This window comes from Nycticebus coucang, chromosome 5 (genome assembly GCF_027406575.1).
Source record: "Nycticebus coucang isolate mNycCou1 chromosome 5, mNycCou1.pri, whole genome shotgun sequence".
In the NCBI taxonomy this organism is placed as follows: domain Eukaryota; kingdom Metazoa; phylum Chordata; class Mammalia; order Primates; family Lorisidae; genus Nycticebus; species Nycticebus coucang.
In genome coordinates this window covers 90,139,434-90,162,262 of record NC_069784.1, presented here as the reverse complement: position 1 = coordinate 90,162,262, position 22,829 = coordinate 90,139,434, and the positions used below count along the sequence as shown (strand labels likewise).

General features: G+C 34.2%; 1 non-coding gene across 1 annotated transcript; it reads left to right on the top strand.

Annotated features, from left to right (window-relative positions):
- Positions 1-10,644: 10,644 nt before the first annotated feature.
- Positions 10,645-10,751, top strand: LOC128586876 (U6 spliceosomal RNA). Its single transcript, XR_008380335.1, has one exon. It is a non-coding gene; the product is annotated as a U6 spliceosomal RNA (small nuclear RNA).
- Positions 10,752-22,829: the final 12,078 nt, after the last annotated feature.

Below are 22,829 nucleotides of genomic sequence, written 5' to 3'. Positions count from 1 at the left end.
TCCAGCTTCTTTCTCCCAGGGACATTAGAGAGAAAGAGAGAGAGGAGGATTAAAAATTCTACTCTGATTTGCAGTCAGTGACCTCTTATCCTCTGAGACCATAGAAATGCATAACCCTAAGCTGCTAATTGTTATTCATGGGAAGAAATGTCCTCTTTTTCATAATAAAACAAAAGTTTATATCTCAAATGCTTTCTAACCACTATGGCTTCAGTATGTGAAGGTTCATATGTAAACTCAATATAAAGTAGGTATGATTGGATTCCCCTTCACATATGGAGTTTTGTTTTGTTGTCTTGTTTTACAATTAGAATAGCAGTAGAAATATTCTGGGTATCATTTCTTTTGTCCAGACTTACAATGAAATCAAATTAAGAGTGCTGCTGAAAAATTCATTAATCAAGGAAGGTGCCTGTGACTCAAGGAGTAGGGCGCTGGCCCAATATACCAGAGGAGACGGGTTCAAACCCAGCCCCAGCCCTGGTCAAAAATAAATAAATAAATAATTCGTTAATCAAGATAAAAAAGTATAGTAGTTTTTATAAAAATATATGTTGAAAAATTAACTTAGACAATCTATAATGAAAAAAAGTACAATTTTAAGTAAAGATGGATCCATGTCCCTGACTGTTTTTTGTTTTTTGGGTTTTTTTTTGAGACAGAGTCTGACTTTGTCATGCGGGCTAGAGTGCCCTGCCTGCCTGCTGCGTGGCATCAGTAATTCACAGCAAACTCAAACTCCTAGGTTCAAGTGATTCTCTTGTCTCAGCCTCCCAAGTAGCTGGTACTACAGGCACCTGCCACAATGCCTGGCTAGTTTTTCTATTTTTAGTAGAGATGGGGTGTCATTCTTGTTCAGGCTGATCTGAAACTCGTGACCTCAAGCAATCCATCCTCATTGTCCTCCTAGAGTGCTAGGATTATAGACATGAGCCACTGTACCGGCTTCCAGACTTTTCTGACTTCCTTTTTGCTTCAGCCTGTCGCTCAGTATGGCACTGGCATCTTCTCTGAAGCTTCGGTGTCAATGACCAACGTTGAATTGGTCGTTTACTCAACATTCACCTGTTGAATTAATGACATAAGAGGTAGACCAGTGGTGATAAAGGTAATCAAATAAGTTTCATCAACTCGATTCCAAACGTAGTAGTTTGTTATGGTGAAAGAGAAGCAAGCCTAACTCCATTTTGTTGTAACTCTTATTCCTGAGAATCAATGGGGAGGCAAATCAGGCCTGAATCCATTCTGTTGTTTTGTTACATTTTATTGCTTTTAAGAAAACAGTTCCACATGCCCCCTGCCCATTGCATGGTATTTTAAGTGTACCTGGTTAGAACCGTTAGAATTATTAGTATTATGCAGAAAGTCACTAACTACCCTTGTGACAACAACCCTTGTGATTATGTTAAAGTAGTCTTCATACCATCCGTATATGACATTGAAATGTTAAAAGAACAAGCTTGACTCCATATTACTGTTTACTCCCTTTTACCTTCAAAACCACTTCCTCTTGTTTGCCCTCCCATTGTGTAACTGTAAATGAATTTGCCTGTGATTGTGGCCCCTAATGATTATAGCTTTATGATCCTTACCTATAAGTTCCCCTTCCTGCATTTCTCCCCTAGGACATTGTGGTTTGTACCCATTTTGGAAGGAAGAAAAATCACTAATCACTCCGGTGATCATAGCATTGTGTAAAATGACTAACCGCCCTACCCTTGTGATTCCCCCTACCCCTTTAACTGCTATTTTCAATTCTGTAATAACACTTTCTTGCCCCTGGAAGTTTTGTCCTATAGAAATCAGAGTCACAGACAACTTGGGGCTGCACTCAGAAACCCCATGTTGGGACACAGAGGCAATTGCCGACCAGCTCGCCAATAAAGGACTCCCCTGCGAATTCAATTCGTCTGGCTGTGTGGTCTCTGGGGGAACTCCTGGGCATAACAGTTTTCCTTAAAATGAAAGAACTGACAAATTATTTTAATAGCCGGTAGAATCCACCATAATTACTCTTTTATAGCTTTCTCAACTTACAGTTCTTGTTTTGTTGTTCTTTTCTTCTTGTGATGTTATTCTTCATACAAATTATGTCTGACTTTTGGGGGAAACTATTTTCATTATATTTTGTAATGGATTTTTTATTGCTTTCCTGTTAAAATAACCTGCTTTATTTCCTCTCTAGCACTTTGAAAGTCAGTAAGAAGGCATGAGACATCACATCAAAATTCTAAGGGCCTAATTCTGAGCCCAGATTTAAATTTTTTTTAGAGATGATTTACTATCACTTCTGAAATGCAATATTCTCTACTAAAACAAATAATTATTAACATTAATTTGCTTTTTTATTTGTCTGCTTTTCAGAATGAATGACTGTAGCTTAATAGTGAGAGAGAAACACTCTCAGTCAAGTATACCTGATGGAATTTATAAGGCTAAACATTCCAGTTTCCTTCACTGTTCTTTAAAATTCAAAATGAATCTTCAACTTCTAGGTCTGAATAAAGGATCCAATATCAAACTACTTCAGGTAGAAAGTAAAATCTTTACTTGCTTTCTTAGAGTAAAATTTTCATTTTTTCCTCATGTCTTTTGTGCTATCATTACCTGCATTTTACTTTTACATCTGCTATAAACCCAAAATACATTGCTACTATTTTTGCTTTAGATGCACAGTTTTGTTTTAGAGTAATTAAAAATAATAAAAATATCGATTATGATTATCTTTATTTTAACCATTTCCAGAGATCATCATAGTAAGTTCTTATTTAATATCATCAATAGCTTCTTGCATCAGTGACTTTACGTGAGACAACATATAATAAAAGCAATTTTTTTCTCATCAGCATTATAATAAAATAATGTTGAACTAAACAATGTTATGCTAAGAACTATTCTGCATCATTTTGTGTAAAATTATGGCTTCCAAGAACATATCTACAACACTAAATGAATACTTATGGTACTTAAGTTTCTGTCTGATATAATTGATTCTACCTGAAGAACTTAGTTTGAACTCTTTTGAAAAGTTGTTCTGTTAGTAATAATCTTGGTTTTTGTTTATCCGGAAATTGCTTCATTTTTCCTTCATTTTAACAAATATTTTCTTTACTCATTATATTCTGTGTTTATAGTTTTCTGTTTTGATGTGTTTACTCTCAGCTACTTAAAGCTGTTGCTCCACTGACCTCTGATTTTCATGGTGTATATCAAGAGGTCTGCTGTAATTCCTATTTTTGCTCTTTTGCAGATAATAGAGCACCACAGCCAGAAACCATTAGTCTCTAAAAGGACTCCTATAGTATCAACTCTTGGAACTTAGCATGGCTACATAGATTTTAATTCATTCATAATAAATAAATTGAAAAATGGCTTTAAATGTGGTGCTTACAAATTTTTTTGTCAAAAAAATTATATGAAGCATAAAAAGGATAGATGAGAAGTCAGGATATTTTGATAGCATATCTCAGGACAGAGAAAATCTTGAATAATTATTTCTTTGAATTTTGTAGAAAATTAAAGGAAACATAGGCAAATAAAAGATAGTAAGAGAATAAGTGTAGAAAAGGAAATATGTGTATAGCAACCTAGTATCTTAAATGATTTTCAAATACCTTCATCCTTTGCCATTTCAAATCAGGAAACACTAGAGGTCCAGAAAAAAATCCACTCAATTACAGTAGAATGATAGTTAACAAAAATTCCAAGTACACACAATGAGAAAAGTATAGTCTCTTCAATAAGTGATGTGAGCAAACTGGATATTCACACACAGAAAATGAAATTACATTCTTATCTCAAAAAATAAATTCAAAATGAATTAAATGCTTTAAAAAAGATCTGAAACCATAAAACTATTAGAAGAAAACATAGAGAAGAAAGCTCCAGGACATTGGTCTGGGCAATAATTTTCTGAACATGATCCTTAAAGCTTAGGCAATAAAAGTAAAACCAGAAAAATGGTATTGCATCAAACTACAAAGCTTTCACATAAAAAGAAACAAGCAATAGAATAATGAGGCAATCTCTGGAATAGGAGAAAGTATTTCAAATTTTATAGCTGATGAGGGGTTAATATATAAGGAACTCAAACAACTCAACAGCAAAAATTAAATAAAACATAATCCAATTACAATTAACTAATGGGCACCTGACCTGAATAGACATTTTTCAAAAGAAAACATACAGAAATGGATAACAAATATATTTTTAAAAATTATCACAAATTATCGATGTAATGCAAATTAAAGTCACTTCCCATTTGTTAAGATGTCCATTATCAAAAGGACAAAAGATAAATGTTGGTAAGAATGTGGAAAAGAAGGAACTCTTGTACATTACTAGTAGAAATATAAATTTGTTCAGCCAATATGGAAAATAATATAAAAATTCCACAAAATAATAAAAATAGAAGTACCACATAATCAAGTAATTCCACTTCTGGGTATATATCCAAAGGAAATGAAATCAGTATGTCAAAGAGACATCTGCACTGTCACGTTCACTTCAACCTATTTACAATAGCCAGGATACAGAATCAACCTTAGTACCCATCAACAGATGAATGGATAAACAAATTATACTATATGTAAACAATGGACTAATACCAGCCTTTAAAAAGAAAGAAATCGTACCATCTGTAACCACATGATTGACCCTGGAGGACATTCTGTTAAATGAAGTAATTTAGGCACAGAAAGGCAAATATGCGTGATCTCATTGTCATATAAAATCTAAAAATGTAAAATGCATGGATGCAGAGAGTAGAATGGTAGTTACCAGATACTTGAAGTTCTTGGGAGATTGGGGAGATTTTGGTCAAAGGATACAACATTTAGTTAGATGGAAGAAATAATTGTAAATATCTCTTGTATAACAAGGTTAAGAACAATGTTTTATGTATGGTATATTTGAAAATTACTAAGAGAGTAGATTTTAAGTATTTCTATCATAATAAAATGATTAAGTTTGTGAGGTGATTCATATATTAATTAGCAGTGCTTAGCCATCCTATGTATAGATACTTCAACACATCATGTGGCGCACCATAAATATATATGAGTTTTAGTTAAGAATTCAAAAGAAAAGGAAAAAAAATGAAAGTAAATAAATTGCAGAGAAATTCACTAGCACACGCTCTATTTAAGTTCACTTAGCAAGCCAATGCTCTCTCAGGAAATGAAGTTATATGCTGATATCACTTACCTTTTATATGTGTACAAATTCTACACTATGCAGCAGAAATTACTTTGTGTACAAATTATTTGATAGCAGTTTTCTAGTTTTGAGACCAGTGAAGTTTCTGCCTACTTTCTAATTTATCCTTGAACATTTCAGTCATATTCTAGAACAGAAATTTGTGCTCTTTGCTACTATAGTTCTTAGAAATTTCTAATATTTAGAAACCGATAATATTAGAAACCTATAATATTAAAAGAAAAACAGAAAGTCATGTCCATAAAAAAAACCCAACAACAACAAATAGAAAGAAAGACTTGTTATATTTTTCTTTTCTTTTTTTGGCTGGGGCGGGGTTTGAACCTGCCACCTCTGGCATATGGGGCCGGCGCCCTACCCACTTGACCACAGGTGCTGCCCTGAAAAACTGTTATATTTTTCGTAAAGTTTAGACTATACGGTCACCAAAATAATCTAGACCAGTTATATATTTCTGTAGTTTATTTTTTTAATTTTACAGATTTATCAACATATGTCATTTTACTGAAAATTAGAATTATTGCTCAGTGAAAAGAAGAAAATAAAATTACTGGTCATCTCACTTCTCAAGAATAATCATTGTTGACTTGTTAGAGTGGTGCCTTCAAGTATTATTTTTACCATGTACTAAATTCAAACTCAGTATGCTACACTATTGTTCTATTTCTCATCATGCAATAATTACTAAGCTAAATTTACTTCTTTAGTAAATGTACCTTAGTAAAATGTAAAATTTTACTTCTTTAGTAAATGTAGCTTAGTAATACACTGTTCATGGGAAATGTTTTGATGTAAGACCACTTTGACATTTGCAGTTGTAAGAAATGATAGAGAAAGGTCCCATGTACCCTTTACCCAGTTTTCTCCCAATAATATCAAAACATTTCAATAGGAAAGATTGTCATGTAAGAATTAATAAGTATCTCTAATATTTCAGGTATACTTTTATAGGATTCAAATGTTCAATCCTGGAGTTTTCACATGATTCTTGATTCACAGATTCACTCATGGTGTTTTTGTATAATTCTTGATAAGTACATTCTGAGTCACTTTTTGTATATTTCCTTTTCTTATTTCACTTGATATTTACTTATTATTTCATGTTAATTTGAGGGTACAAACAACCATGTCAAAATATTTGAATTTGTTAGGTAGAGTCCATCTTGTAGTTGTGTCCATACATGGCATGGCATACACCCCTATACTGTGCACATTAAGTGAGAGCACACCAATCCTTCCTCCTCCCTTTCACCCCTCCCACATGCCCCTTCCCCACCCTCAATTTGAATTGAGTTCAATTTTACACCTATCTGGGTGTGAATTAGATTGTCTACTGGATTCATATTAATATTGAGTACGTTAGATATTTGCTTTTTCATTCTTGTGATCCTTTACTAAGAAGAAGTTTTGTATTAAATCTGTTAATACAAAAGATGTAAAGTCACCATCATTTTTATGGTATACATGTATCACAGTTTGTTAATCCATTACTGCACTGACAAACATTTAGGTTGTTTCCACATCTTGGTGATTGAGCTGAGATAAACAATCTAGTGAAAATGTCTTTATGATAAAATGAGTTTCTCCTTCTTCTTCGTAGATGCCTAGAAGTGGGATTGTGGGGTCAATTGGGAGATCCAATTTGAGTTATTTGAGGATTCTCCATACTTCTTTTGAAAGAGGCTATATTAATGCAGTCACACTGACAGTGTAAAGGTTTCCCTTTCTTCACATCCATGCCAGCATCTGCAACTTTGGGTCTTCAGGATGTGGTCTAATCTTGCTGAGGTTAGGTGACATATTAGGATGGTTTTCATTTGCATTTCTCTGATGATTACCAATGCTAAGTATTATTTCATATGCTCATTAGCCAGATGGGATCCTTAGATATTTTTGTTCATTAATTTGACTTTTCTATACATCCTAGTTATCAAGTCTTTGTCAGATTCATAACATTCAAATATATTTTCCCATTGTGAAGATTGCCTATTTGCTCTAATTGTTGTGGCCTTAGCTATGCAGAAGATTTTCAGTTTGATTAATTCCCATTTGTTTATTTTTATTGTTGGTGAAATTGCCACTGAAGTCTTCTTCATGAAATCTTTCCCCGGGCCAACATCCTCAAGAGTTTTTTCCACACTCTCTTCTAGCATTTTTGTCATTGTATGTCTTAGATATAAATGTTATCTATTTTGAGTCAATTTTTATAAGTGGTGAAAAGTGCAGGTCTAGTTTCAGTCTTTTATATGTGGTTATCCAGTTTCCCTAGCACCATTTATTGAATAGGAATTCTTTTCCACCACTGTGTGCTTTCTTTTGGTTTATCAAAGATCAAATGGCAAGTAGAGACTGGTTTCATCTCTTGTTTTTCTCTCCTTTTTCATATATCTATGTCTCTATTTTTGTGCCAATACCATGCTGTTTTGATCACTGTGGACTTGTAATTAGCCTATAGTTTGGTAGAGTGATGCTTCTGACTTTATTTTTATTACTAAGAATTACCTTGACTATATGGGTTTTTCTGTTTCTGTATGAAACAAAGAACATGTTTTTTACAATTCTTCAGAGTACAATATTGATATTTTAATGGGGATTGCACTGATACTGTAGATTGCTTTGTGTGGTATAGACATTTTAACAATGTTGATTCTTCCCAACCAAAAGCAGTATGTTCTTCCATTTGTTAATGTCTTCTGCTATTTTTTTCCTTAGGATTTCATAATTCTATTTGTAGAGATCCTTTCCCTCTTTTGTTAGGTATATTCCTAGGTATTTTATTTTCTTTGAAGCTACTGTGAAGGAAATTGTGTCTTTGATTAGCTTCTCAACTTGACAGTTATTGCTGTATACAAAGGCTACTGATTTGTGGACATTGATTCTATACCCTGAGAGGCGACAGTATTTCTGGATCACTTCCAGGAGTCCTGTGATTGGTTTTCTGAGGTTCTGTAAGTATTGGCAAAGAGTGTGAGTTGGCCACCTCTGCCCCCATTTGGATTCTGTTTATATCCTTCTCTTGCCTGATTCCTGATTACATTAGCTAGAACTTCCAGCACTATGTTGAATAGCAGTGGGAATAGAGGACATCCTTGTGTGGTTCCAGTTCTAAGTGGAAAAGCTTTCATTTTTATTCCATTCAGGATGATATTAGCTGTGGATTTGTCATACACAGCTTCAATCAGTTTAAGAAATGTGTCTCCTATGCTGGTATTCTTAAGTGTTCTTGTTAGGAAAGGATGCTGAATTTTATCAAATGCTTTTTCTGCGTCTATTGAGAGGATCATAAGGTCTTTGTTTTTGCTTATATTGATATGGTGAATAACATTTATGGATTTTAATATGTTAAACCAGTCTTCCATGCCTGAGATGAAACCTACTTCATATAATTTTTTTTTAACATGTAACTGCAATCTATACTGCCTAAAATTGTTTTTGAGTATTTGTGCATCTATATTCATTCGTGAAATTAGTCTGTAGTTCTCCTTTTTGGTTGTAGTTTTTCCTGGTTTTGGTATCATGGTGATAGAATGTGTTGAGGAATGTTCTTTCCTTCTCAATATTTTGGAATAGTTTCTGCCGTATAGGTACAAGCTCTTCTTTGAAGTTTTGGATGAATTCTGATGTGAAGCCATCTGGTCCAGAACTTTTTGTTGTTGTTTTTGTAAGATTTTTTTTTTACTGTTTCTTCATTCTCAGTGTTTGATATTGGTCTGTTAAAGAGATTTGTTTCTTCTTGGGTAAGTCTAGGGAAATGGTGTTATTTCAGGTGTTGGTCTATTTCCTCCACATGGTCTAATTTCTGGGCATAGAGTTTCTTGTAGTAGTCAGGTTATTGTTAGAGATTTTATGTCTCTGTTTCCAGTTAATTTGACCAAAGGTTTATTTATTTATCTTTTCAAATAACCAACTTTTTACTTCATACATTTTCTGAATAATTTTTTTGATTTCAATTTTATTTATTTATGATTTAATTTTGGTTACTTCTTTTCTTCTGCTGGGTTTGGGGTTAGATTGCTCTTCCTTTTCCATTTCCTTAAGACGATTCATTAGGTTATTGATGTGCTCTGCTTCTGTTTCTGGATATAAATATCTAGGGTAAAATGTCCCTCTTAGGACAACTTTTGCAGTATCCCATATGATTTTGTAACTTGTAGCTTCATTATTGTAATGTTCAAGGAATTTAAAAAATTCCTCCTTTATCTCTTTCTTGTCCCAACTGTCATTCAATATCAGGGTGTTTAACTTCTGTGCCTTTGTGTGGGGATGAAAATTTTTGTTGAAGTTAACTCCACCTTAATTGCCTTGTGGTCTGAGAATATACAAGTTATATTTTCAAATCTTTTAATTTTGTTGAGGTTTGATTTATGTCCTAAAATATGGTCTATTTTGAAGTATGTTCCATGGGTTGGCCAGAAGAATGTATATTCTTTAGTTTTGGGATGATGTGTTCTGTGTATATCTATTAAGTCCATTTGTTCTAGGGTCACATTTAAGTCATTTGTATCTATCTATGTTTAGTTTCTGTTTAGAGGATCTGTCCCATTCTGTCAGAGGGATGTTAATGTCCCCTACTATTACAGTGTTATGTGATATCATATTGCTCAGACCCATCAAGTTTTGTTTCATAAATCTGGCAGCATTTATGTTGGGTGCATAAATATGTAGTATTGAATTATTTCCTTGTTGTATTGTTTTCTTTACCAGAATAAAGTAACCGTTTTTCTGTTTCTTAACTTTAGTTAGTTTAAATCCACTAGTATCTGAAAATAAGATTATGACCCCTCCTTTCTTCTCATTCCCATTGCCTTGAAATATCGTCTTCCACCCCTTTACCCTGAGTCTTGTTTTGTTTTTCAAGCTTAGGTTTCTTTCCTGGAAACAGCATATGGATGGTTTGTGCTTTTTTTTATCCAGGCAGCTACCTAATGCCTCTCTAGTGGGGAATTCAACACATTATCATTTATTGTGAGATTTGATAAGTGTAGTGGAGTTCTATTCATCTAATTTTGTGGAAGTGTGTTGCTTAGTTTTATCCTTTGTGCCATTATGGAAGCTAGGTTTTGTCCTTTATTTTCTGGGTATTTACTTTCCTGGTGATGCATTGTGATGACAGTGTGGAGAGTAAGTCTAATTATTTCCTGTAGAGCTGGACTTAATGTGGCAAATTTCTTCAATGTTTGCATATCAGTAAAAAAAATTGACTTCTCCATAGATTTTCAAGCTTAGTTTAGCAAAATACAGAATTCTGGATTGAAAACTATTTTGTTTTAAAAAGATTAAAAGTAGATTATTGCTCCCTTCTGGCTTGGAAAGTTTCATATGAGAAGTCTGCTGTAACTCTGATTGATATGCAAGGTGAATTTGCTCTTACTTCTGACTTCTTACCATATTTTCTCTTCCACCTTGACTTTCAAAAGATTCACTACTGTGCTCACTTCAGCAGCACATATACTAAAATTGGAACGATACAGAGAAGATTAGCATGGCCCCTGCGCAAGGATGACACGCAAATTCATGAAGCGTTCCATATTTAAAAAAAAAAAAAGATTCACTACAATGTGTCTTGGAGATGATGTATTTTGTTGAGACAACCCTGGTTTGATATTTCACTAAAGGAGTATTTTTGAATCTTTAGTGAAACTGGGAAATTTTCATTTATGATATCCTCCAGTAGGGTTTTCATTGCTTTGGGAGTTTCTTCTTCCTCTTTAGGGATTCCTATGATTCATATGTTTGAATGCCTCATGGAGTGCCACAATTCTCTGAGTGAATATTTTGCTTTCTTTCTCTTTTTGTCTGCCTCTTTAACTACCTGGAATAGCACAAAAGCTTTATCCTCCAGCTCTGAGATTCTTTCTTCTCCATGGTCTGATCTAATCTGTTATTTATACTTTCTACTGCATTGTTAAGTTCCCTAATTGACTTCTTCAATTCTTTAAAGTCCACCATATCCTTTTTATATTCTTCACATCTTTCATCCATTTTTTGGTTCTATGTTTCATCTTTTTCATCAGTTGCCTTTAATGCCTTTTCCATCCATATTTTAAATTCTCTTTCTGTCCTTTTCATTATTTTTTTGTAGGTGAAATCCTCAGTAGCTGCTTCATGATCCCTTGGGGGTTTACTCTGTTTTGTTTTTTCAGTTGCCAGAATTATTCTATTGGCTCCTCCTCATATGTGTTTTCTTCTTGTTCATTTATTTCCCATATTTTTTTCTTCTCACTCTCTTTTTCATTTTAAATTATCTTGTCTCAGAGCTTAGGTGTTAAAGTAGCCTTTTGGTATAAAGCCATAAGGAAGAGAAGAATAAAGAACAAAAAGGGAGAAAAGAAAGAAAAAGAGAAAAAGAAAAAAGAAAAAAAATGGTAGGTGAAAGAAAATAATTGAAGAGAAAGAGAGAAGTACACAAAGAGAGAAAGAGAACAACAGGAGAAATGGTGGTAATGGCAATGGTGGTATGGCCACATCCGCAAATCTAGGCCATTGAAGGGCTGAGTTTTGAGGGTCTCTTAAAGTCCAGAGCTCTTTACCAGCCTGGGTAAAAGAAAGATCCCACCTCCACCAAATAGAGAAGAAAAAGAAAATCAGTAGTATGTGACAGTGGGAGCACACCAATACCATCTTTCCAAAGGCCAAAGCTAGACAGACACCCTAGAACTTGAGGTTGTGACCTCTTAAGCCAGACCAATGCCATGACCCACCAGCCAGATCGATGCTGTGACCCCATTGCATTCAGAAAGGAAGAAGAGAAATTATAAAAAAATTAAAGATAGAAATAAAGAATATTAAAAATACAATTATATAAGATAAAGAAAGCTGTGGTATGTGAAATTTATGTGGGAAAGATGAGAAATATAGAAAATCTCCACCAAAAGGGAGAAAAAAGGAGCAAGATAAAAAGGAAAGAAGAAAAAAGGAGGGGGGGGGACTGACAAACCATAACAGAAATGGTGGGGCCCTTGCTATAAAAGAAAGTAAAAATGAAAAAATAAAAACACAATCAAACAACAACAACAAAGGGGAGAAAAAAGACTAAGAAAAGAATTAGGGAAAGAAGCAAAAATGGAGGAAATATATATATGTATGTGTGTGTACTATAAAGGGTGGCTATAAAGTTCCTGTGTAAATTACACACGAACTTTATGGCCACCCTGTATATGGCCACCCTGTATGTACATGTGCATACACACAGACACACACAGACACACACAGACACACACACACACACACACACACGCACACACTGTGGTGTTAGAAGACCAGAACACATGCTGCTTTTATTATACACAATGAAGGCTAGAAGCTGCTTTCTAGTTGTAGAGGAGATTTGTCCTATCTTTCTGACCAATTTGCCTTCAATCAAGGCCTAGTTGCTTTGTCATCATTCAGTCCTCAAGAGATTGTTATCCTAGAGCTCTCACCACCTTCCATAGAAGTCACTTCAAACAGTGTTCACTGCCAACAAAATGACCTTCCTGGGGGTGTAGAGTCTGCTCAGCCTACCCCAAAGATGATTGCCTGAGCTCAACAGCATTCTAGAGCCAGCCATGCACAAGGTCCCTGTGGAATGTTTCTCCAGCCTGGCCTATCAACAATGGCAGTGTCCTGCCAGCAGTCAAGCCAATGGGAGATCCCCTCTGTCTGGTCCTCAGTCCTGCCACTGAATGCTGTTTGAGACCACTAACTCATTTAATTCCTCTAAGGAAGCTCTAACCTTAGTACAAAATCAAAAAACTGCAGGGCAGCCATATCCTGTCTCCAGTTCTCCATGTAAGGGCTGGCCAGCTGATCCCTGCTCGACACAGCACTTTACTTCTGTGCTAGTTTTCCTCAGCTCCAGACCTCCTTGCTTACTCCTGGAGATGAGCACTGCTTCACTGTGCATTCAGAGTGATGTCCCTGGGTAAGCTCCTCCAGCCAGAGGTGGCTGGAGTTCTTTTCCCTGTCTCATCAGCAGTGTCCTAGTAAGGAGCAGTTTTTAGTTTGATATTTTGCTCTTCCCCCATCAGAAAAACCCACTTGATATTTCTTATATTGAGAAAAGCCATTGATTTTGTACATTTATTTTATAAAAATTTATACTATTAATTACACATAAAATAAGCAGTTTTTTTTCCTTATGCTCATGATTATTAAAACCCTACATTAACATAGAGTTGCATATGTTGTCTCTAGAATATTGGATTTTTCTAACTGTATTATTAGATAGCCCTTAAGGCACTAGTTCCATGATGTATAATTTTCTTTTTTATTTAAAATTATAAAATCTTGTATAAATCTTTTGATCAGTACTTCTTATTTCATATCCACAGATACCAAATTGATACATAAGACTTAAATTAAAATTTGGGTTCAATTTTTTTTTTTCAGTTCCTAAAAAAGATATTGAAAAAACACATCAAATCTCTTTGGGTGTTTGGAACAAAAATCATAGATTTAGACCCATCTGACTAAGCATCTAATGTCTGCATGGATCAATTATGTGAACTTGGTCAAAACAGTTAACTTTCACCAAGTCACAGTGTTTTTATCTCTGAAAATGAAAACAGTCATTTTTTAGTATTGCTATATAGCTGAACTATACATAAAATATTTAACATAACGTCTAATAGAGGTCAATAAGGTCATGTGATTGTATTTATTAATGAGTTCTCCCAGCCCATACACAGAGGGTTCCAAAAAATGTATACACATTTTAAGAAAGAAGAAAACTGTATTAAAATTGTAATACTCAATATATACCAATAACAAAAGATGAATACAAGTTACATTGGAGCACCTCTTATAATTGCAGAAGTCAAACATGACTTGAGTATTACAATTTTAATACAGTATTTACCTTTCATAAAATGTGTATGCATTTTTGGCACCCTCTGTGTACACATATGTCATGTGTTTTTACTGGTGTGCATATGTATGTGGCATATATATTATATCATATAATAAGATATATCATGATGAACTGGATTTTGTTTTAGCTGAAGTCTTCCAAAATATATAATATATATCCAAAGGATGCAATGTATTTATTCTATTTTTGTTTCATGGAGGTTTTAGTCTACACACAGAGCTACCATGAAGCACCATTCAGCAAATTATACAAAACCCAACTCCAGGAACACATTACAATGGAATATCACCCTCCATATTTGTATACTGCACAATCTGCAGGGTAAGGATTAAGGTGATGTGAGTGATACAACTAAATATTAAATAATTTAAAATAATGAATAGTTTAGTGTAATATTTTTTAAATGTGAATTACAAAATTGTACTTTTTGCTTCAGGTTTTAGTGGGAATGATTATCTACATTTTTCATATTTATATTTTGTTGTTTGTTTTGCATTAATATTTTATCTTATACATATTTTTAAAATATTGGACTAAAATATTATTTCTCACAATTGCTGGTTTTTAGTGACCCCTTCAATTTTACACTCAAGGTAAGACTCATGCTCACCTCACTATTGCCGAGCTCTGACTATGAGCATAAATTTGCTTGGTAAATTGCCATACACAACTATCACATGATAATGATATTGACAACGCTAAACTTGCTCTTCTCCAGTCCTTCTCCTCTCAGTGAACGGCACCACCAAGCACTCATGCCAAAAACCTCAAGAGGAATCTTTAACTGATCTTTCTTTCTCCGTGTCTCACATATAATGCATACATAATATGGAGATGTATAATTCACATTTAAACTAATCTCATGAGTTCTCTGAAATAGATTCTACACCCATTTTTTATCACTTCCCCAGTACCACTTTAATCCAAGCCTAGACTAACTGGTTTTCTTTCTCTCTTAGCTCTTATCGTCCCAGTCAAGAGCAGTGAGAGGAATTTTTATAAATGACAACTTAGATCATGTAATTCCTTCCATAGTCTGGAGTGACATGATTTGTGGCTTGCTATACAATTTGGGTTCATTTGGCACCTGTGGCTCAAAGGAGTAAGGCGCCAGTCCCATATGCCAGCGGTGGTAGGTTCAAGCCCCATCCCCGGCCAAAAACTGCAAAAAAAAAAAAAAAAAAAAATTGGCTTTTAGAGTCTGGATTCCAAATGAACACAAAAGTGTTTATATTCCAATCATTCTTCCCATTCCAATAGAAAAAAATGCAAATTCCTCCCCGTGTCCTAGATCATTAGATAATCTGACTCTACTCCACCTTCCCTCCTGAGCCCCTACTTCTCACAGCCATCCTTCCTCCTATCTAGCCACATAGACCTTTTATTTGTACCAAGTCTTCAAAATTGAGTATATATTTCACACTTGTTGAATATCTTCATTCAGACTATCCACATTTCAAGTGCTTTATAACCATTGGCTGCTCTATTAAACAATAGAGAGCCAAGAGGTGAGGAATTAAGTTCATGACCATTACTTCAGAATCCTAGCAGAAATTCTCAGGTATAATTTTGTTTACTTGAAGAATTAAGAGTACAATTTTTTTAAGTTCAAATTTTTCAAGTGGTAGTTTGTAAATTATACTTTTTTAAAATTAAAAAGATACCTAGCAGTAAATATAGTATTTCAATTGGCATTCCAATTTGATACAAACTAAAAGAAATTAATTCAAGGAGAATTGCTTCCAAAAAAATATTGAACTAGATAATCTGAGGGCCTTTTCTGTATCAAGATAATTACATGTTACGTAATTACAAGAAACATATTTTGTAATGAAGTGATGAAAATAATGAAGACAAATACTCTAGACCATCAGAGAGTAAACATGAAATCACAGTCATCCTGGGGACAAATGGTATCTCAGCTCTAATGCTTAGAGACCCAACTAAGCTTGGTACTACCTCAGAATGAAAAAATGTAACCCTGAGGCTTATTGTTAAATCAAGATCTTCAAAGTTCATCAGTGTAGTCCAGGCCTAGTAATACCCCTTGATTACAAATGAAAGCAAATATAGTTTCTCTTTGCCAAAAATTACATCCTCTTCTTAGGATCTCAGGATACTCACAGATTAAGTTCAAAAAAGTATAAACTCAAAAATCAAAACTCAAAGGAAACAAATAACAAATATGGTTTTATGACAGCTACAAGGATAAATAATTAATTTGAGCTCTAGGGACTTCAAATATTAGAATTAATAGATATATAACATAGTAAATGTTAAGGAAATAAATACATTTAAAAATAAATTAGAATTTAAAACTATCAAAATATAACACATCAGAAGAAAAAAGATCAGATAGAAATTTTAAAATAAATAATATAAATGTTATAACTTTATATTTACAATATAAATATTATAAATTTCCATTGAAAATCCAATGGAAATTTCAAACATCAGAAAGAATCGATAAACTGGAAGACACATGTTAATATATTATTCTATGTATAATAGAGACAGCAACAGAATTTATAAAAGAGATTAGGAAAAAAAGTGTGTATTATTATTATATATTATAACAAGATTTAACATGGATCTATTCAGGATTCTTGTAGAGAATGGGGAGTATTAAGGGAAGCAATGTTTGATGATCTGGAAGGGATGAAGTTTGATATTTCTTAGTAGCAGAGGAAAAAGGCCTAACTCAGACTAGGAAAGATAAAAAGAATTCCACCTTTACACATAGTGAAAGTGCAAGTTGAAATCTTAAAATCAGCCAGGGAGGAAAACAAAACAATACAAAAAGTACAAAGGAACAGCAATTAGGCTGACAGCTAACAGCCCACTGGCAACAGAGAACAATGAAATAATATCCTAAAAGAGGTGATCGAACGATATTTCAAGATTGGGGTAAAATAAAATAATGTTAAATTAAAAAATAAGTGAGGTTGCCGCCAGCATGACTGCAAATGGATATACTTCAGAAAAAAAAGCAATAACCCAGAAATGAAAAACAATTACTTAAGAAGAAAATATGACTACAGAAACTGGATAGCTTAGATAAATCTAAGTAAACATTGTCTGTACAACATAGTACTGAGCTCAAATATATATTCTCTTAGCTTACATGTATACAAATAAAATGTTAAGATAATGGTGCAAGAGAGAGGAAAAACCTAATTTTTTTTGAGAGAGAGAGAAGGAGATAAATAGAGATATACATTGAAAAGTATATTTAAGATATGCCAGGCACAATCTACATCTGTATTTTTGTTGAAATCTACATATACATATATACACACATATATATACATATTTTTTTTTATTGTCTGGGATTCATTGAGGGTACAAAGAATTAGGTTACACTGATTGCATTTGTTAGGTATATTCCCTCTTATAATTGTGTCCTGCCCCCAAAAGATGTGCCATACTCGGTGTCCCCCCAACCCTCTCCCTCTTCCCTACATTTACATATTTTAAGTTCAGTTTACTGAAAGTGCCTAGAAATGAAGAATCTCTGGTAATAAAGGGCCCATCTAGTGCCCAGATTATGGTTTCTAAATAGCATTCCTTTTTTTTAATCTGCTTTTTTTTTTTTTTAATTTCAAGTTAATGTGAGGATACAAGCAACCAGGTCACAATATTTTTTGTTAAGTAGTTAATGGACTCTATCCCCCTTGTAGTTGTGTCCCACACCCAACAGATATGTCATATACCCTTACATTGTGCCCATTAAGTGGGAGCATCCAACCCCTCTTGCTTCTCTCCCTCATTCCCCCCAACTTGAATTGAATTGAGTTTTTCTCCTCTGTGAGCATGGATTAGATCATCTACTGGCTTCATATTAGTATTGAGTTCATTGCATATTTGCTTTTCCATTCTTGTGATACTTTACAGAAGAGGAATGCATTTCAACTCCGTCCAGGTTAATACAAAAGATGTAAAGTCACCGGCTTCTTTTATGGGTGAATAATATTCCATGTTATACACATACCACAATTTCTTAACCCATTCCTGAGTTGATGGGCATTTAGGTTGTTTCCACATCTTGGGTGATTGTAAATTGAGCTGTGATGAACAATTTAGAGCAAATATCTTTATGATAAAAAGACTTTTTTTTCCTTCTGGATAGATGCCTAATAGTGGGATTATGGTGTCAAATGGGAGATCTAATTTGAATTCTTCTTTTTTATTATTAAATCATAGCTGTGTACACTAATGCGATGATGAGGTACAATGTTCTGGTTTTATATACAATTTGAAATATTTTCATCAAACTGGTTAACATAGCCTTCACGGTATTTTCTTAGTTATTGTGTTAAGACATTGATATTGTACACTTAATTTCACATGTACCCTTGCAAGATGCACTGTAGGTGTGCATTCAATTACCAATTACCATCCAATTACCAATTACCCTCCCTCCACCCATTCTTTCCCCTCCCCTCCCTCTCCCCTTTCTCCTCCTTTTTGGGCTATAAATGGGTTATAGCTTTCACATGAAAGCTATGAATTGGTTTCAAAGTAGGGCTGAGTACATTGGATACTTTTTCTTCCATTCTTGAGATACTTTGCCAAGAAGAATATGTTCCAGCTCCATCCATGTAAACATAAAAGAGGTAAAAGAACAAAAATATTTTAAAGAAGTGTCTCATTTCAAAACTTATTCTACTTATCAATTACCCATTGAATATTTCTTCTCCTGATGTGTCATCTCTCATTTCTTCCCACCCAGTGAACCTTTTTTCTTTACGTACAAAACACTGTTTCTAACTTTCCTTAACCTTGCTGCTAGCTGGAATTCCAGCTCCGTGTCATTCCTTTAACCACAATATCAATTGCTTAAAAGTGCATCCAATGTGTAATAAACTTTTCAGAAGTATGTGACTCACTAGTTTCTTCCACATCCTCAGCTCCACTTACTTGCAATCTGATTTCTGAAGCAAACTCTTTGAAAAATTACCAAGTTCTAGAATCAAAGCTACCACTTTTTTGTAAAGCTCATTCTCCTCCTCCTTCTTCTTCTCCTTCTTCTTTTTTTTATACTACTTCTTGACATTAACATTTAATGCAATTCCCTATAGGCCATAGAAATATCTTGGCTTTGATGGCACTAGCCTGTCTTGTTTTATTTTATGACTAATAATCCTTCTGATTTTTTTCATCTGTTAGCTTTATATTCTATTAGTTTATTTTTTATTTGTTTTGATTTGAATAACTTCACTATTTCCAAATAGTTCTTTCTAACTTACTTGTGTTAGAATCAAAGCCATAGAATCAAAGAATTAAAGAGAACTGCATCTTTAATCAAGACCAAACCATCATTTTGTGATTTAATCTGTATTTATAATGATTATAACAGATGGCCTGGCCTTTGGTTTCCTAAATTTATAGAGAAATTATGATCTTCCAGGTACTATATAGGTTAAGTACTCATTAAATACTGAAAATAGCCCTGTAATATAGATAATTAATTTTCTCATTTTAGAGATGATGAAACAGCAACTTATAATTTATGTGGTTTGTAATGTTTATAAATGGCATAAGAGTTGGACTTTGCCAATGTGGCTCTAGATACAAAGATCTGACAATGAAGTTCACGAGCTTGCCACTGTGCATTTATGCTGACAGCATTGTACAAACAACCTGGTCAGGTTTCATAACCTTGATATACCAGAATCTCACGGCTGTGTTCTTGTGGACGTGTGGCAGTGAATTGCTGAGTTGCATTCATTAGTGCTCTTGCATGCTTTTGTGTAGTGTCACGAAAATATCAGAGCTTGAATTAGAACAACAAACAAATGTTAAATTTCTTGTTAAACTTCCAAGAGTGAAAGTGAAATCAAGGACATGTTACTCCAAGTTTGGGGGGATAATTCTGTGAAGAAAATGCAATGTACAACCATATTAAACGTTTTTCTGAGGGAAGAGAAAGTGTCACTGATGAAGAGAGGTCAGGATGTACAGTAATGAGCAGAACTGATAAAAGCATTGCAGAAATTCATTGAATTGGGCATCAAAATTGCCAGCTGATTGGGAGAAACATAGCAGACCAAGTAAACATCAATAGACAAACAATTAGGAAAACCTTAATTTTCATGGCTCTTGCATCACAAGAGCCAGTACTTTTTCAAGGATGAGTTTGTTAACTTAATTATCAGACCTCATATAGAAGCTTTGCTTGAAAATCTTCCTTCTTGAGACCGCCTCTTCCATTTTCAGATGCTTTTTACTGTTATGAAACTGATTTCTTATATTGAAGTCTACTCTCCTGTAGTTTCAACCGCTTCTGGAACCCTGCAGGATATGGCTACTCTTTCATGTCATTGAGTTCAAGTATGTGAAGATAGCTTTCACATCTTAATGAATTCTCTTCTATTGTACACTAAATATTGTAAGTGTGTCATCCATTCACTACATCACTTGGCTTTAAATCACCTCACCTTCCTGATCACCTTCTTCTGTACATGCTTCAGTTTGTAATATTATTTTAAGTATCAGTGTCTATACTTGACTATAATACTCCATATATGCTTTGACCAACCAAGAGTAACTTTATTGCTATCCCATGTGTCCCCAAAACTCTTTCTTTAACTCATCTCCTCCCATTGAAATCTTTTGCTAATCCTTCAAATATTAGGTTCAATTGTCAATGAAATCAATTCTGTCCCTAAAGGCAAATATTTCCTCTAACTTCTGAATTTTTTTTTTTTTTAAAATTTAAGGAGTACAGGTGCATTTTATTACACAGAAATATTGCATAGTGTTCATGAAGTCTGGGCTCTTAGTGTATCTATCATCTGAATAATGTATATTGTACCTATTAAGTAATTTCTCATTGCCAGACCCCCTCCCACTGCCCCACTCATCCAATCTCCAATATCTATCACTCTACACTCCATGCCCTCTGTATACATTACTTAGCTCCCATTTATAAGTGAGAATCTGAGGTATTGGACTCTGTTTCTGAGTTGTTTCACTTAAGATAATGGCCTACAGTTCTTTCCAGGTTGCTATGAAAGACATGAATTCATGATCTTTTGTGACTGAAAAGTGTGCCATTGTCTATTTACGTCACATTTTATTTATCTAATCATCTGTTGATGAACACTGAGACTGACTTTTATCCCTATTATTGTAACTAGTGCTGTGATTAATGTGTAATGGGAGTGCATTACATCTTTTTGATTTAATGATTTCTCTTCCTTTGCGTAGATGCCTAGTAGTAACTTCTCTAATTTCTATGAACATTCCAACTCTCTTTTGGCATTACCATACTCCTTGCTATTTGTAGGTTTGGTCTCTCCTATTGACAATAAATTTTTTGAGGCAGAGGACTGAGTCTTTATTTTCTGTTTCCCACAGTAACCAGAACACCAGGCTTTCTTACAAGGGTTTTTATATAACAACAAGTTCTCAGTACATATTGTGGATTGGGTCATTGGTTCATCAGCACTATGCCAAGTATCTGGAATATGATAGAAATTTATAAAATGTTTAATCGGTTACAAAATAAAACTAATAGTTTTATATTTGTTATATTTAAGTGAGACTAATTTAATACTTGAAAATTTCTGTTTAGTGTAACAAACATTACATGTTTTATTAAAACATATTCTGAGCTGTTGCCAGATTTCCCTCTGTGATGTCTAATAACTATATTTTTGGAAAGATGTGATTAACTGCAATATTCCCTTTAAATAATATATTTTCTATTATATAAACACCACTTCAAGATTTCTGTTATTACACAGGAAACAAAGTCTGATAATTTTTACAAAGCCATTTCATGTCCAAAGAACCAAAGAAAATATACATATGGATAGTTACTATGGTACAATTAGCATTAATTGTTATCACTTGCAAATACAACCACAAGGTTAAAAAAAAAAGCACAACCATCATTTGGGATTTAGACTTCTGTCTTTAGAACAAATGACAGAGTCAGAATTTGACTTTACTGGTAAATTTTGTTGTAGTTCATATTTTAACAAAATTGGATACTTTCTCAACTTTGACACTTTGATGTCAGAAGAAAGAAAAACATGAAATTTAAAAGTTCCAATCACAATAATTTTTGTTAAACTCTTACTTTAAAATATTGACAGCCCTGGGCAGCACCAATAGCTCAGTGGGTAGCGTGCCAGATACATACACCGTGGCTGGTGGTTTGAACCCAGCCTGGGCCTGCTAAATAACAATGACAAACACAACAAAAAAATAGCCGGGTTTTGTGGCCGGCGCCTGCAGTCCCGGCTACTTGGGAGGCTGAGGCAAGAGAATCGTTTGAGCCCAAAAGTCTGAGGGTGCTATGAGCTGTGACACCACAGCACTCTACTGAAGGTGACAACTTAAGACTCTGTCTCAAAAAAAAAGAAAAAAACAGGCTCAGTGCCTATAGCTCTAGCAGCTCGGGCACCAGCCACATACACTGGAGCTGGCAGGTTCGAGCCAAACAACAACAACAAATACAAAAAAAAAATAGCCGGGCATTGTTTGAGCACCTGTAGTCCAAGCTACTTGGGAGGCTGAGGCAAGAGAATCGCTTAAACCTAAGAGTTTGAGGTTGCTGTGAGCTGTGACGCTATGGCACTCTACTAAGGGTGACAGCTTGAGACTCTGTCTCAAAACAAAAACAAAAACAAAAGCAAAAACAAAAACAAAATATATTGACAACACGAAGTCCAAACATGGCATCATTCTGTTGCCTCCTTGTGTTTTTATGTGTTTTCTATTACTATGCTCAAATACTGCATACTTTGGA